Source organism: Arachis hypogaea, chromosome 19 (genome assembly GCF_003086295.3).
Source record: "Arachis hypogaea cultivar Tifrunner chromosome 19, arahy.Tifrunner.gnm2.J5K5, whole genome shotgun sequence".
NCBI lineage: Eukaryota > Viridiplantae > Streptophyta > Magnoliopsida > Fabales > Fabaceae > Arachis > Arachis hypogaea.
The window spans coordinates 124,070,406-124,086,081 of NC_092054.1; the positions used below are offsets into that span (position 1 = coordinate 124,070,406).

Consider the following 15,676-nt stretch of genomic DNA (forward strand, 5'->3'; position numbering starts at 1 on the left):
CTTGGTGACTTTACTGCACCTAATTCCAATTTACATGGAAGAAGCATCTCCATTCCTACCATTGGAGCAAACAACTTTGAGCTGAAACCTCAATTAGTTTCTCTGATGCAGCAAAACTGCAAGTTTCATGGACTTCCATCTGAAGATCCTTTTCAGTTCTTAACTGAATTCTTGCAGATATGTGATACTGTTAAGACTAATGGAGTAGATCCTGAAGTCTACAGGATCATGCTTTTCCCTTTCGCTGTAAAAGACAGAGCTAGAATATGGTTGGATTCTCAACCTAAAGACAGCCTGAACTCTTGGGATAAGCTGGTCAAGGCTTTCTTAGCCAAGTTCTTTCCTCCTCAAAATCTGATTAAGCTTAGAGTGGATGTTCAAAACTTCAGATAGAAGGAAGGTGAATCCCTCTATGAAGTTTGGGAGAGATACAAAGGACTGACCAAAAAGTGTCCTTCTGATATGCTTTCAGAATGGACCATCCTGAACATATTCTATGATGGTCTGTCTGACTTAGCTAAGATGTCATTGGATACCTCTGCAGGTGGATCCATTCACCTAAAGAAAATGCTTGCAGAAGCTCAAGAACTCATTGACATGGTTGCTAATAACTAGTTCATGTACACTTCTGAAAGGAATCCTGTGAATAGTGGGACGCCTATGAAGAAGGGAGTTCTTGAAGTTGATACTCTGAATGCCATATTGGCTCAGAATAAAATATTGACTCAGCAAGTCAATATGATTTCTCAGAGTCTGAATGGAATGCAAGCTGCATCCAACAGTACTCAAGAGGCTTCTCCTGAAGAAGAAGCTTATGATCCTGAGAACCCTGCAATAGCAAAGGTAAATTACATGGGTGAACCTTATGGAAACACCTATAATCCATCATGGAGAAATCATCCAAATTTCTCATGGAAGGATCAAAAGCCTCAACAAGGCTTTAATAATGGTGGAAGAAACAGGTTTAGCAATAGCAAGCCTTTTCCATCATCCACTCAGCAACAGACAGAGAATTTTGAGCAGAATCCATCTAGCTTAGCAAATCTAGTCTCTGATCTATCTAAGGCCACTGTGAGTTTCATGAATGAAACAAGATCCTCCATTAGAAATTTGGAAGTACAAGTGGGCCAGCTGAGTAAAAGGATCACTGAAATCCCTCTTAGTACTCTCACAAGCAATACAGAAGAAAATCCAAAAGGAGAGTGCAAGGCCATTGACATAACCAAAATGGCCGAACCCAAAGAGGGAGAGGAGGACGTGAATCCCAAGGAGGAAGACCTCCTGGGACGTCCAGTGATCAATAAGGAGCTTCCCTATGAGGAACCAAAGGACTCTGAGGCTCATCTAGAGACCATAGAGATTCCATTGAACCTCCTTATGCCCTTCATGAGCTCTGATGAGTATTCCTCTTCTGAAGAGAATGAGGATGTTACTGAAGAGCAAACTGCCAAGTTTCTTGGTGCAATCATGAAGCTGAATGCCAAATTATTTGGTATTGAGACTTGGGAAGATGAACCTCCCTTGTTCACCAATAAACTAAGTGATCTGGATCAACTGACATTGCCTCAGAAGAAACAGGATCCTGGAAAGTTCATAATACCTTGTACCATAGGCACCATGATCTTTAAGGCTCTGTGTAACCTTGGTTCAGGAATAAACCTCATGCCACTCTCTGTAATAGAGAAATTGGGAATCTATGGGGTGCATGCTGCTAAAATCTCATTAGAGATGGCAGATAATTCAAGAAAACAGGCTTATGGACAAGTAGAGGACGTGTTAGTAAAGGTTGAAGGCCTTTACATCCCTGCTGATTTCATAGTCCTGGATACTGGAAAGGAAGAGGATGAATCCATCATCCTAGGAAGACCTTTCCTAGCCACAGCAAGAGCTGTGATTGATGTGGAAAAATGAGAATTAATCCTTCAATTGAATGAGGACAACCTTGTGTTTACAACTCAAGGATCTCTTTTTGCATCCATGGAGAGGAAGCATAAAAAGCTTCTCTCAAAGCAAAGTCAAACAAAGCCCCCACAGTCAAACTCTAAGTTTGGTGTTGGGAGGCCACAACCAAACTCTAAGTTTGGTGGTGAACTCCCATATCCAAACTCTAAGTTTGGTGTTGGAGAGTTTCAACAATGCTCTGAACATCTGTGAGGCTCCATGAGAGCCCACTGTCAAGCTATTGACATTAAAGAAGCGCTTGTTGGGAGGCAACCCAATTTTTATTTATCTAACTATATTTTTCTTAGTTATATGTCTTTATAGGTTCATGATCATGTGGAGTCACAAAATAAACAAAAAAATTAAAAATGGAATAAAAAACAGCAGAAGAAAAATCACACCCTGGAGGAGCATCTGTCTGGCATTCAACGCCAGAACAGAGCATGGTTCTGGCGCTGAACGCCCAAAATGGGCAGTATCTGGGCGCTGAACGCCCAGAACAAGCATGGTTCTGGCGTTCAACGCCAGAAATGGCCAGTAAATGGGCGTTGAATGCCCAAAATGGGCACCAACCTGGCGCTGAACGCCCAGAGTTGCGTGCAAGGGCATTTTGCATGCCTAAATTGGTGCAAGGGTGTAAATCCTTGAACACCTCAGGATCTGTGGACCCCACAGGATCATCTCAGGATCTGTGGACCCCACAGGATCATCTCAGGATCTGTGGACCCCACACGATCATCTCAGGATCTGTGGACCCCACAGGATCCCCACCTACCTCCACTCACTTCTTCTCACCTCTCTTTCATACAATCCCATAAACACCCTTCCCCAAAAATCCTTCACCAATCACCTCAATCTCTCTTCCCCATCACCTCTTCACCACTCACATCCATTCACTCTTCCCCATAAACCTACCTCATAAACTCCACCTACCTTCAAAATTCAAAACCAATTTTCCACCCAAACCCACCCATATAGCCGAAACCTTCCCCCCCTCCCTCCCCTATATATAGCCCTCCATTCTTCCTCATTTTCACACAACACAACCCTCTCCTCTCTACTTGGCCGAAACACACTTTACCCCTCTTCTCCATATTTTTTTCTTCTTCTTCCTCTATTCTTTCTTTTATTGCTCGAGGGCGAGCAATATTCTAAGTTTGGTGTGGTAAAAGCATAAGCTTTTTGTTTTTCCATTACCATTGATGGCACCTAAGACCGGAGAATCCTCTAAGAAAGGAAAAGGGAAGACAAAAGCTTCCACCTCCGAGTCATGGGAGACGGAAAGGTTCATCTCTAAAGCCCATCAAGACCACTTCTATGATGTTGTGGCCAAGAAGAAGGTGATCCCTGAGGTCCCTTTCAAACTCAAAAGAAATGAGTATCCAGAGATCCAACATGAAATTCAAAGAAGAGGTTGGGAAGTTCTAACAAATCCCATCCAACAAGTCGGCATCCTAATGGTTCAAGAATTCTATGCTAATGCATGGATCACCAAGAACCATGATCAAAGTAAGAACCCGGATCCAAAGAACTACGTTACAATGGTTCGGGGGAAATACTTAGATTTTAGTCCGGAGAATGTGAGGTTGGCGTTCAACTTGCCCATGATGCAAGGAGATGAATGCCCCTACACTAGAAGGGTCAACTTTAATCAAAGGTTGGATCAAGTCCTTATGGACATATGTGTGGAAGGAGCTCAATGGAAGATTGACTCCAAGGGCAAGCCGGTTCAACTAAGAAGATTGGACCTCAAGCCTGTGGCTAGAGGATGGTTGGAGTTCATTCAATGCTCCATTATTCCCACTAGCAACCGATCTGAAGTTACTGTGGATCGGGCCATCATGATTCATAGCATCATGATTGGAGACGAAATAGAAGTTCATGAAGTCATCTCTAATGAACTCTACAAAATAGCCGAAAAGTCATCCCCCATGGCAAGGCTAGCTTTTTCTCATCTTATTTGCCATCTATGTTACTCAGCTGGAGCTTTCATAGAAGGAGACATTCCCATTAAGGAAGAGAAGCCCATCACTAAGAAGAAGATGGAGTAAGCAAGAGAGTCCATTCATGGAGCTCAAGAGGTGCAAGAAGCTCATCACCATGAGATCCCGGAGATGCCTCAAATGCAATTTCCTCCACAAAACTATTGGGAGTAAATCAGCACCTCCCTAGGAGAATTAAGTGCCAACATGGGACAATTAAGGGTGGAACATCAAGAGCACTCCATCATGCTTCATGAAATAAGAGAAGATCAAAAAGCAAGGAGGGAGGAGCAACAAAGACAAGGAAGAGACATAGAAGAGCTCAAGGACATCATTGGTTCCTCAAGAAGGAAACGCCACCATCACTAAGGTGGATTCATTCCTTGTTCTTATTTCTTCTGTTTTTCGTTTTCTATGTTATGTGCTTATCTGTGTTTGTGTCTTCATTACATGATCATTAGTAGTTAGTAACTTTGTCTTAAAGTTATGAATGTCCTATGAATCCATCACCTCTCTTAAATGAAAAATGTTTTTAATTCAAAAGAACAAGAAGTACATGAGTTTCGAATTTATCCTTGAACTTAGCTTAATTATATTGATGTGGTGACAATGCTTCTTGTTTTCTGAATGAATGCTTGAACAGTGCATATGTCTTTTGAAGTTGTTGTTTTAAGAATGTTAAATATGTTAGCTCTTGAAAGAATGATGACTAGGAAACATGTTATTTGATAATCTGAAAAATCATAAAAATGATTCTTGAAGCAAGAAAAAGCAGCAAAGAACAAAGCTTGCAGAAAAAAAAATATAGGCGAAAAAAAATAGAAAGAAAAAGAAAAAGCAAGCAGAAAAAGCCAAAAGCTCTTAAAACCAAGAGGCAAGAGCAAAAAGCCAATAACCCTTAAAACCAAAAGGAAAGGGAAATAAAAAGGATCCCAAGGCTTTGAGCATCAGTGGATAGGAGGGCCTAAAGGAATAAAATCCTGGTCTATGCGGCTAAACCAAGCTGTCCCTAACCATGTGCTTGTGGCGTGTAGGTGTCAAGTGAAAACTTGAGACTGAGCGGTTAAAGTCAAGGTCCAAAGCAAAAGAAGAGTGTGCTTAAGAACCCTGGACACCTCTAATTGGGGACTTTAGCAAAGCTGAATCACAATCTGAAAAGGTTCACCCAATTATGTGTCTGTGGCATTTATGTATCCGGTGGTAATACTGGAAAACAAAGTGCTTAGGGCCACGGCCAAGACTCATAAAGAAGTTGTGTTCAAGAATCCTCATACTGAACTAGGAGAATCAATAACACTATCTGAACTCTGAGTTCCTATAGATGCCAATCATTCTGAACCTCAATGGATAAAGTGAGATGCCAAAACTATTCAAGAGGCAAAAAGCTATAAGTCCCGCTCATGTGATTGGAGTTATGTTTCATTGATAGTTTGGAATTTATAGTATATTCTCTTCTTTTTATCCTATTTGATTTTCAGTTGCTTGGGGACAAGCAACAATTTAAGTTTGGTGTTGTGATGAGCGGATAATTTATACACTTTTTGACATGGTTTTTAGTATGTTTTTAGTAGGATCTAGTTACTTTTAGGGATGTTTTCATTAGTTTTTATGTTAAATTCACATTTCTGGACTTTACTATGAGTTTGTGTGTTTTTCTGTGATTTCAAGTATTTTCTGGCTGAAATTGAGGGACTTGAGCAAAAATCAGATTCAGAGGTTGAAGAAGGACTGCTGATGCTATTGGATTCTGACCTCCCTGCACTCAAAGTGGATTTTCTGGAGATACAGAACTCAAAATGGCACGCTTCCAATTGCGTTGGAAATTAGACATCCAGGGATTTCCAGCAATGTATAATAGTCCATACTTTGCCCAAATTTAGACGACGCAAACTGGCGTTCAACACCAGCCCTTTGCCCAATTCTGGAGTTCAGCGCCAGAAAGGGATCAAAAACCAGAGTTGAACGCCAGAAATGGATCAAAACCTGGCGTTCAACTCCACAAATGGCCTCTGCACGTGGAAAGTTAAAGCTCAGCCCAAGCACACACCAAGTGGGCCCCGGAAGTGGATTTATGCATCAATTACTTACTTCTGTAAACCCTAGTAGCTAGTTTACTATAAATAGGACCTTTTACTATTGTATTAGACATCTTTGAATCTTTGGACGCCTGGTTCTTAGATCAGAGGGGCTGGCCATTCGGCCATGCCTGGACCTTTCACTTATATATTTTTAACGGTAGAGTTTCTACACTCCATAGATTAAGGTGTGGAGCTCTGCTGTTCCTCAAAGATTAATGCAAAGTACTACTGTTTTCTATTCAATTCATCTTATTTCGCTTCCAAGTTATTCATTCGCACTTCAACCTGAATGTGATGAACGTGACAATCATCATCATTCCCCATGAACGCGTGCTTGACACCCACTTCTATTCTACTTTCGATTGAATGAGTGTCTCTTAGATCTCTTAATCAGAATCTTCGTGGTGTAAGATAGAATGATGGCGGCATTCAAGAGAATCTGGAAGGTCTAAACCTTGTCTGTGGTATTCCGAGTAGGATTCAATAATTGAATGACTGTGACGAGCTTCAAACTCGCGATTGCCGGGCGTAGTGACAGACGTAAAAGGATAGTAAATCCTATTCCAGCATGATCGAGAACCGACAGATGAATAGCCATGCCGTGACAGGGTGCGTTGACCATTTTCACTGAGAGGATAGGATGAAACCATTGACAAGGGTGATGCCTCCAGACGATTAGCCGTGCCGTGACAGGGCATTTGGATCATTTTCCCGAGAGAAGACCGAAAGTAGCCATTGACAATGGTGATGTATCACATAAAGCCAGCCATGGAAAGGAGTAAGACTGATTGGATGAAGATACCAGGAAAGCAGAGGTTCAGAGGAACGAAAGCATCTCTATTCTCTTATCTGAAATTCTCACCAATGATTTACATAAGTATTTCTATCCTTCTTTTATTAATTAATTTCGAAAACCACATTACTATTTTATATCCGCCTGACTGAGATTTACAAGGTGACCATAGCTTGCTTCATACCAACAATCTCCGTGGGATTCGACCCTTACTCACGTAAGGTATTACTTGGACGACCCAGTGCACTTGCTGGTTAGTTGTGCGAAGTTGTGAACCATGGTATTGGCATCATGTGTTTGGCGCCATTACCAGGGAAAGAAAGAGCAATGAATTTTACATAATCAAAGTGTAATCACAATTTCTGCGCACCAACTAGGCACATAAAGCCTTCGAGTAAGTTAAAGCAAGTGACAAGGCCCCAAGAGTGTTGATTGCTAGATCGAATTCCGGGGTCCCAAACCTTGCTTTTGCACCCGTCTTCTTGTTGGTTATCATTTTTTCAACCAGGTGGCAAGCAATCTGAATTCTCAATGAAGTACCCAAACGACTTCCTAGACCCATTCAATCGAGCTCTACACCAATCCTTGCAGGACAACTCCTACCACTAACCATCTCCCTCTTACTCTTAAAGCCACAGAGAGCACTAAGTTGACCATCCGTCTCGAGTAGACCATATTCAAGTGGGGGAGTAAAGGTTAAGGATAAGAATTTTACCCACTTAAAAGTTGTATTGGATGATAATGGCTTTGGGAGAGGTGTTTCCAATGGGCTTGCAAGCTCAACTCCCTTGTGCTCTTCTTTGAATTCTTCTACCTCTTTGCAAACTTTCTTAGTTTCAATCATTTGTTCATCAAATTCATCTAACTCTTTTCCATCACTTAAGTCATAAATGGGAGGATGAAAGAGATCTACCTCTGCATCACTTTCTATCTCATCAGGAGAGGATTCTTCAAGGTCAAAGGATTCACCACCGAAAAGGTTTGATGCATGATCTTCATCACCAAGGGGGCTTGGTGTGCGAAATCGTGATCTTTACTTCCTTGGTAACGGTGCTAAAAACTACATGCGCACGTTCATGTTCTTAATTCTGTTTCACAACTTCGTACAACTAACCAGCAAGTGCACTGGGTCGTCCAAGTAATAAACCTTACGTGAGTAAGGGTCGATCCCACGGAGATTGTCGGTATGAAGCAAGCTATGGTCACCTTGTAAATCTCAGTCAGGCGGATTCAACTGATTTTATGAACTGATAAGTAAAAGATAAATAAAATATAAAATAGGATAGTGGTACTTATGTAATTCATTGGTGAGAATTTCAGATAAGCGTAGAAAGATGCTTTCGTTCCTCTGAACCTCTGCTTTCCTGCTGTCTTTATCCAATCAATCCTACTCCTTTCCATGGCAAGCAGTATATTGGGCATCACCGTTGTCAGTGGCTACATCCCGTCCTCTCTGTGAAAATGGTCCGATGCGCTGTCACTGCATGGCTAATCATCTGGAGGTTATCGATCATACTGGAATAGGATTCACCATCCTTTTGCGTCTGTCACTACGCCCAGCACTCGCGAGTTTGAAGCTCGTCACAGCCATCCCTTCCCGGATCCTACTCTGAATACCACAGATAAGGTTTAGACTTTCTGGATCTCAAGAATGGCCATCCATGGGTTCTAACTTATACCACGAAGATTCTGATTAAGAAATCCAAGAGATACTCATTCAATCGAAGGTAGAACGAAAGTGGTTGTCAGGCACATGTTCATAGGGAATGATGATGAGTGTCACGATCATCACATTCATGTTGAAGTGCGAATGAATATCTTAGAAGCGGAATAAGTTGAATTGAATAGAAAAATAGTAGTACTTTGTATTAATTCGTGAGGAACAGTAGAGCTCCACACCTTAATCTATGGTGTGTAAAAACTCTACCGTTGAAAATACATAAGTGATGAGGGTCAGGCATGGCCGAATGGCCAGCCCCCAAACGTGATCTAAAGATGAAACTAAAGATGTAAATACAATAGTAAAAAGTCCTATTTATACTAAACTAGTTACTAGGGTTTACAGAAATCCACTTCTAGGGCCCACTTGGTGTGTGCTTGGGCTGAGTTTAAAGTTTACAGGTGGAGAGGTCATTCTTGGAGTTGAACGCCAGTTTGTGACGTGTTTTTGGCATTGAACTCCACTTTGCAACTTGTTTCTGGCGCTGAACGCCAGACTACAACATGGAACTGGCATTCAACGCCAGTTTGCGTTATCTAAACTCGGAAAAGTATAAAGTATTATATATTGCTGGAAAGCCCTGAATGTCTACTTTCCAACGCAATTAGAAGCGCGCCATTTGGATTTCTGTAGCTCCAGAAAATCTACTTTGAGTGCAGGGAGGTCAGAATCCAACAGCATCTGCAATCCTTCTTCAACCTCTGAATCTGATTTTTGCTCAGGTCCCTCAATTTCAGCCAGAAAATACCGAAAATCACAGAAAAACACACAAACTCATAGTAAAGTTCAGAAATGTGATTTTTAATTAAAAACTAATAAAAATATACTAAAAACTAACTAAATCATACTGAAAACTATGTAAAAACAATGCCAAAAAGCGTATAAATTATCCGCTCATCACAACACCAAACTTAAATTGTTGCTTGTTCCCAAGCAACTGAAAATCAAATAGGATAAAAAGAAGAGAATATACTATAAATTCTAAACTATCAATGAAACATAGCTCCAATCAGATGAGCGGGACTTGTAGCTTTTTGCCTCTTGAATAGTTTTGGCATCTCACTTTATCCATTGAAGTTCAGAATGATTGGCATCTATAGGAACTCAGAGTTCAGATAGTGTTATTGATTCTCCTAGTTCAGTATGTTGATTCTTGAACACAGCTACTTTATGAGTCTTGGCCGTGGCCCTAAGCACGTTGTTTTCCAGTATTACCACCGGATACATAAATGCCACAGACATATAACTGGGTGAACCTTTTCAGATTGTGACTCAGCTTTGCTAAAGTCCCCAATTAGAGGTGTCCAGGGTTCTTAAGCACACTCTGCTTTTGCTTTGGACCTTGACTTTAACCGCTCAGTCTCAAGTTTTCACTTGACACCTTCACGCCATAAGCACATGGTTAGGGACAACTTAGTTTAGCCGCTTAGGCCAGGATTTTATTCCTTTAGGCCCTCCTATCCACTGATGCTCAAAGCTTTGGATCCTTTTTATTTACCCTTGCTTTTTGGTTTTAAGGGCTACTGGCTTTTTGCTCTTGCCTTTTGGTTTTAAGAGCTTTTTGCTTTTTCTGCTTGCTTGTTCTTTTTCTCTTTTTTTTTCGCTATATTTTTTTCAGCTTTTTTTTTTCTGCAAGCTTTGTATTCACTGCTTTTTCTTGCTTCAAGAATCATTTTTATGATTTTTCAGATTATCAAATAACATGTCTCCTTGTCATCATTCTTTCAAGAGCCAACATATTTAACATTCTTAAACATCAAATTCAAAAGGCATATGCACTATTCAAGGATTCATTCAGAAAACAAAAAGTATTATCACCACCTCAAAATAATTAAACTAGTTTCAAGGATGAATTCGAAACCATGTACTTCTTGTTCTTTTGTTTTTAAAACCTTTTTCATTTAAGAGAGGTGATGGATTCATATTCACTACTTTAAGGCATAGACAATTAGATACTAATGATCATGTAATAAGACACAAACATAATTAAACATTTAACATAAAATAAATGAAAAATAGAAAATTTAAGAACAAGGAATGAGTCCACCTTAGTGATGGTGGCGTTTCCTTCTTGAGGAACCAATGATGTCCTTGAGCTCTTCTATGTCTCTTCCTTGTCTTTGTTGCTCCTCCCTCATTGCTCTTTGATCTTCTCTAATTTCATGAAGGATGATGAAGTGCCCTTGATGTTTCACCCTTAGTTGTCCCATGTTGGAACTTAGTTTTCCTAGGGAGGTGTTGATTTGCTCCCAAAAATTCTGTGGAGGAAAGTGCATCCCTTGAGGCATTAGTGGTTATGGAAAAAAAAGCAAAGCAATGCTTTTTCCACACTAAACTTAAAATTTTTGCTCGTCCTCGATTAAAAGAAGAAAGAAAGGATGAGAAGAAGAAGAAATTGATGTGAGTGGTGAAGAGGTAATGGGAAAGAGAGATTGAGGTGATTGGTGAAGGGTTCTTGGGAAAGGGTGATATAGGATTATGAGGAGGGAAGGTGAGTGGAGGTATGTGGGGATCCTGTGGGGTCCATAGATCCTGAGGTGTCAATGATTTACATCCCTGCACCAATTAGGCGTGTAAAACGCCTTTGCATGCATTTCTAGCGTTTAAACGCCGAAGTGATGCTTGTTCTGGGCGTTCAACACCCATATGCAACATATTTCTGGCGTTGAACGCCATTTTTATGCTTGTTTCTGGCGTTCAGCGCCAGCTCCATGCTCTGTTCTGGCGTTGAACGCCAGCCAGATGCTCCTTACTGGCGTTTAAACGCCAGTAAGTCCTTTCTCCAGGGTGTGATTTTTCTTCTGTTGTTTTTTATTCTATTTTTAATTTTTGTATTTATTTTGTGACTCCACATGATCATGAACCTAATAAAACATGAAAGAACAATAAAAAATAAAAATAAAATTAGATAAATAAAAATTGGGTTGCCTCCCAACAAGCGCTTCTTTAATGTCAATAGCTTGACAGTGGGCTCTCATGGAGCCACACAGGTGATCAGGTCAATTTTATAGACTTCCAACACCAAACTTAGAGTTTGGATATGGGAGTTCAATACCAAACTTAGAGTTTGGCTGAGGCTTCCCAACACCAAACTTAGAGTTTGACTGTGGGGGCTTTAGTTGACTCTGTACTGAGAGAAGCTTTTCATGCTTCCTCTCCATTGTTATAGAAGGAGATCCTTGAGTTTTAAACACAAGGTTGTCCTCATTCAGTTGAAGGACCAACTCTCCTCTGTCCACATCAATCACAGCTCTTGCTGTGGCTAGGAAGGGTCTTCCAAGGATGATGGATTCATCCTTATCCTTTCCAGTGTCAAGGATTATGAAATCAGCAGGGATGTAAAGGCCTTCAACCTTTACTAGCACGTCCTCTACTAGTCCATAAGCCTGTTTTCTTGAGTTGTCTGCCATCTCTAATGAGATTCTGGCAGCTTGCACCTCAAAGATTCCCAGTTTCTCCATTACGGAGAGGGGCATGAGGTTTATCCCTGATCCAAGGTCACATAGAGCCTTCTCAAAGGTCATGGTGCCTATGGTACAAGGTATTAAGAACTTTCCAAGATCCTGTTTCTTCTGAGGCAATTTCAGTTGATCCAGATCACTCAGTTCATCGGTGAGCAAGGGAGGTTCATCTTCCCAAGTCTCATTACCAAATAATTTGGCATTCAGCTTCATGATTGCACCAAGGTACTTGGCAACTTGCTCTTCAGTAACATCTTCATTCTCTTCAGAAGAAGAATATTCATCAGAGCCTATGAATGGCATAAGGATGTTTAATGAAATCTCTATGGTCTCCAGATGAGCCTCAGAGTCCTTTGATTCCTCAGAGGGAAACTCCTTATTGATCTCTGGACGTCCCAGGAGGTCTTCCTCACTAGGGTTCACGTCCTCTCCCTCCCTTATAGGTTCGGCCATGATGATCAATTTAATGGCCTTGCACTCTCCTTTTGGATTTTCTTCTGTATTATTTGGGAGAGTACTAGGAGGGGTTTCAGTGATTCTTTTACTCAGCTGGCCGACTTGTGCCTCAAGATTTCTAATGGAGAACCTTGTTTCATTCATGAAACTTAAAGTGGCTTTAGATAGATCAGAGACTATATTTGCCAAGCTAGATAGATTCTGCTCAGAACTCTCTGTCTGTTGTTGAGTGGATGATGAAAAAGGCTTGCTATTGCTAAACCTGTTTCTTCCACCATTATTAAAGCCTTGTTGAGGCTTTTGATCCTCCCATGAGAGATTTGGATGATTTCTCCATGAGGAATTATAGGTGTTTCCATAGGGTTCACCCATTTAATTCACCTCTGCTATTGCAAGGTTCTCAGGATCATAAGCTTCTTCTTCAGAAGATGCCTCTTGAGTACTATTGGAAGCAGCTTGCATTCCATTCAGACTCTGAGAAATCATATTGACTTGCTGAGTCAATATTTTGTTCTGAGCCAATATGGCATTCAGAGTATCAATTTCAAGAACTCCCTTCTTCTGAGGCGTCCCATTACTTACAGGATTCCTCTCAGAAGTGTACATGAACTGGTTATTAGCAACCATGTCAATGAGTTCTTGAGCTTCTACAGGCGTTTTCTTTAGGTGAATGGATCCACCTGCAGAAGTATCCAACGACATCTTTGATAACTCAGACAGACCATCATAGAATATAACCAAAATGGTCCGTTCTAAAAGCATGTCAGAAGGACACTTTTTGGTCAGTCCCTTGTATCTCTCGCAAGCTTCATAGAGGGATTCACCTTCTTTCTGTCTGAAGGTTTGAACATCCACTCTAAGCTTACTAAGCTTTTGAGGAGGAAAGAACTTGGCTAAGAAAGCCGTGACCAGCTTATCCCAAGAGTTCAGGCTATCTTTAGGTTGAGAATCCAACCATACTCTAGCTCTGTCTCTTACAGCAAAGGGGAAAAGCATAAGCCTGTAGACCTTGGGATCAACCCCATTGGTCTTAACAGTATCACAGATCTGCAAGAATTCAGTCAAGAGCTGAAAAGGATCTTCAGATGGAAGTCCATGAAACTTGCAGTTCTGTTGCATTAGAGAAACTAATTGAGGTTTAAGCTCAAAGTTGTTTGCTCCAATGGCAGGAATTAAGATGCTTCTTCCATGTAAATTGGAATTAGGTGCAGCGAAGTCACCAAGCATCCTCCTTGCATTATTATTATTTTCGGCCATATTGTCTTCTTCTTTTTCGAAAATTTTTGTCAGATTTTTTCCAGAGAGTTGTGCTTTAGCTTCCCTTAGCTTCCTCTTCAGAGTCCTTTCAGGTTTAGGATCAGCTTCAACAAGAATTTTCTTATCCTTGTTCCTGCTCATATGAAAAAGAAGAAGAAAGCAGAAAATACGAAATCCTCTATGTCACAGTATAGAGATTCCTTTATGTGAGTAGAAGAAGAGAAGAATGTAATGTAAGGAAGAGATGAGGAAAAACTCGAACACAGAGAGGAGGATGGGGTTTGAATTTTTGGGTGGAAGAGAAGTGTTAGTAGATGAATAAATAAATAGAAGGAGATGAGAGGTGAGAGAATTTCGAAAATTAATTAAAATAAAAATTAAATTTAAAGTTAAATTTCGAAAATTAAAGTTTGAAATTAAATTAAAAATTAAAATTTAAAATAATTAGTTAATTAAAAAAGGAATTTAAAAAAAAAAGAGGGAGGGATTTTCGAAAATTAAAGGTAAAAAGTTAGTTGGGCAGTTTTGAAAAAGATAAGAATCAAACAAAAAGTTAAGTGGTTAAGAGATTTTGAAAATCAAATTTTGGAAAGATAAGATTGAAATTTGAAAAAGATGTGATTAAAACAAAAAGATAAGATTGATTGAAAAAGATTTGAAAGTCAAATTTTGAAAAGATAGGAAGTTAGAAAAGAAGTTAGAAAAGATTTTAAATTTGATTTCGAAAAAGATATGATTGAAATTGAAAAAGATATGATTGAAAATTATTTTGAAAAAGGTTTGAAAAAGAAATTTAAAAAGATTTGATTTTGAAAATTAAAGTTGATTACTTGACTAACAAGAAACAAATATTTGATTTTAAAATTTAAAGATTGAACCTTTCTTATTAGGCAAGTAACACTTTACATTTTTGAATCAATCAAATTATTTGTTAGTAATATTTTCGAAAATAAATAAGAAAAAATGAAAAAGATTTGATTTTTGAAAAAGATTTTGAAAAAGATAGGATTTTTAAATTGAAAATTTGTTTTGACTCATAAGAAACAACTAAATTTTAAAAAGTTTTGAAAAAGTCAACTCAACTTTTCGAAAATTTATGAGTGAAAAAGGGAAAGATATTTTTTTTATTTTTGAATTTTTAATGATGAAAGAGAAAAACACAAAATTGACTCAATGCATGAAAATTTTGGATCAAAACATGTGATGCATGCAAGAACACTATGAATGTCAAGATGAACAGCAAGAACACTTTGAATGTCAAGATGAACACCAAGAACTTATTTTTTAAAAATTTTCAAGAAAAGAGAACATGCCAGACACCAAACTTAAAAATTTTTAATTTTTAGACATTAACAAATTGAAAATGCATATGAAAAACAAGAAAAGACACAAAACAAGAAAATATGAAGATCAAACAAGAAGACTGGCTAAGAACAACTTGAAGATCATGAAGAATGCAATGCATGAAATTTTCGAAAATAATTTTTAGAAAATTAAAAAGATGCAATTGACACCAAACTTAAAACTTGACTCTAGACTCAAACACGAAATACAAAATATTTTTGGTTTTATTATTTTATTAAACTTTTTTTGATTTTTTTTCGAAATTTAATTGGGAAAAATGAAAAAAAAGAAGAAAAGTTTTTTTGTATTTTTCGAAAATAAGAAATAAAAAGCTTAAAATTAAAATAAAATTAAAATAAAATTACCTAATCTGAGCAACAAGATGAACCGTCAGTTGTCCAAACTCAAACAATCTCTGGCAACGGCGCCAAAAACTTGGTGTGCGAAATCGTGATCTTTACTTCCTTGGTAACGGCGCTAAAAACTACATACGCATGTTCATGTTCTTAATTCTGTTTCACAACTTCGTACAACTAACCAGCAAGTGCACTGGGTCGTCCAAGTAATAAACCTTACGTGAGTAAGGGTCGATCCCACGGAGATTGTCGGTATGAAGCAAGCTATGGTCACCTTGTAAATCTCAG

General features: G+C 39.2%; 2 non-coding genes across 2 annotated transcripts; one reads left to right on the forward strand and one right to left on the reverse strand.

Moving 5' to 3' along the window:
- Positions 1 to 360: 360 nt before the first annotated feature.
- On the reverse strand, positions 361 to 468 carry LOC112782150 (small nucleolar RNA R71). The gene has a single exon (XR_003192887.1). It is a non-coding gene; the product is annotated as a small nucleolar RNA R71 (small nucleolar RNA).
- A 12,719-nt stretch (positions 469 to 13,187) lies between these two features.
- Positions 13,188 to 13,295, forward strand: LOC112780251 (small nucleolar RNA R71). The gene has a single exon (XR_003191101.1). It is a non-coding gene; the product is annotated as a small nucleolar RNA R71 (small nucleolar RNA).
- The last annotated feature ends 2,381 nt before the right edge of the window (positions 13,296 to 15,676 follow it).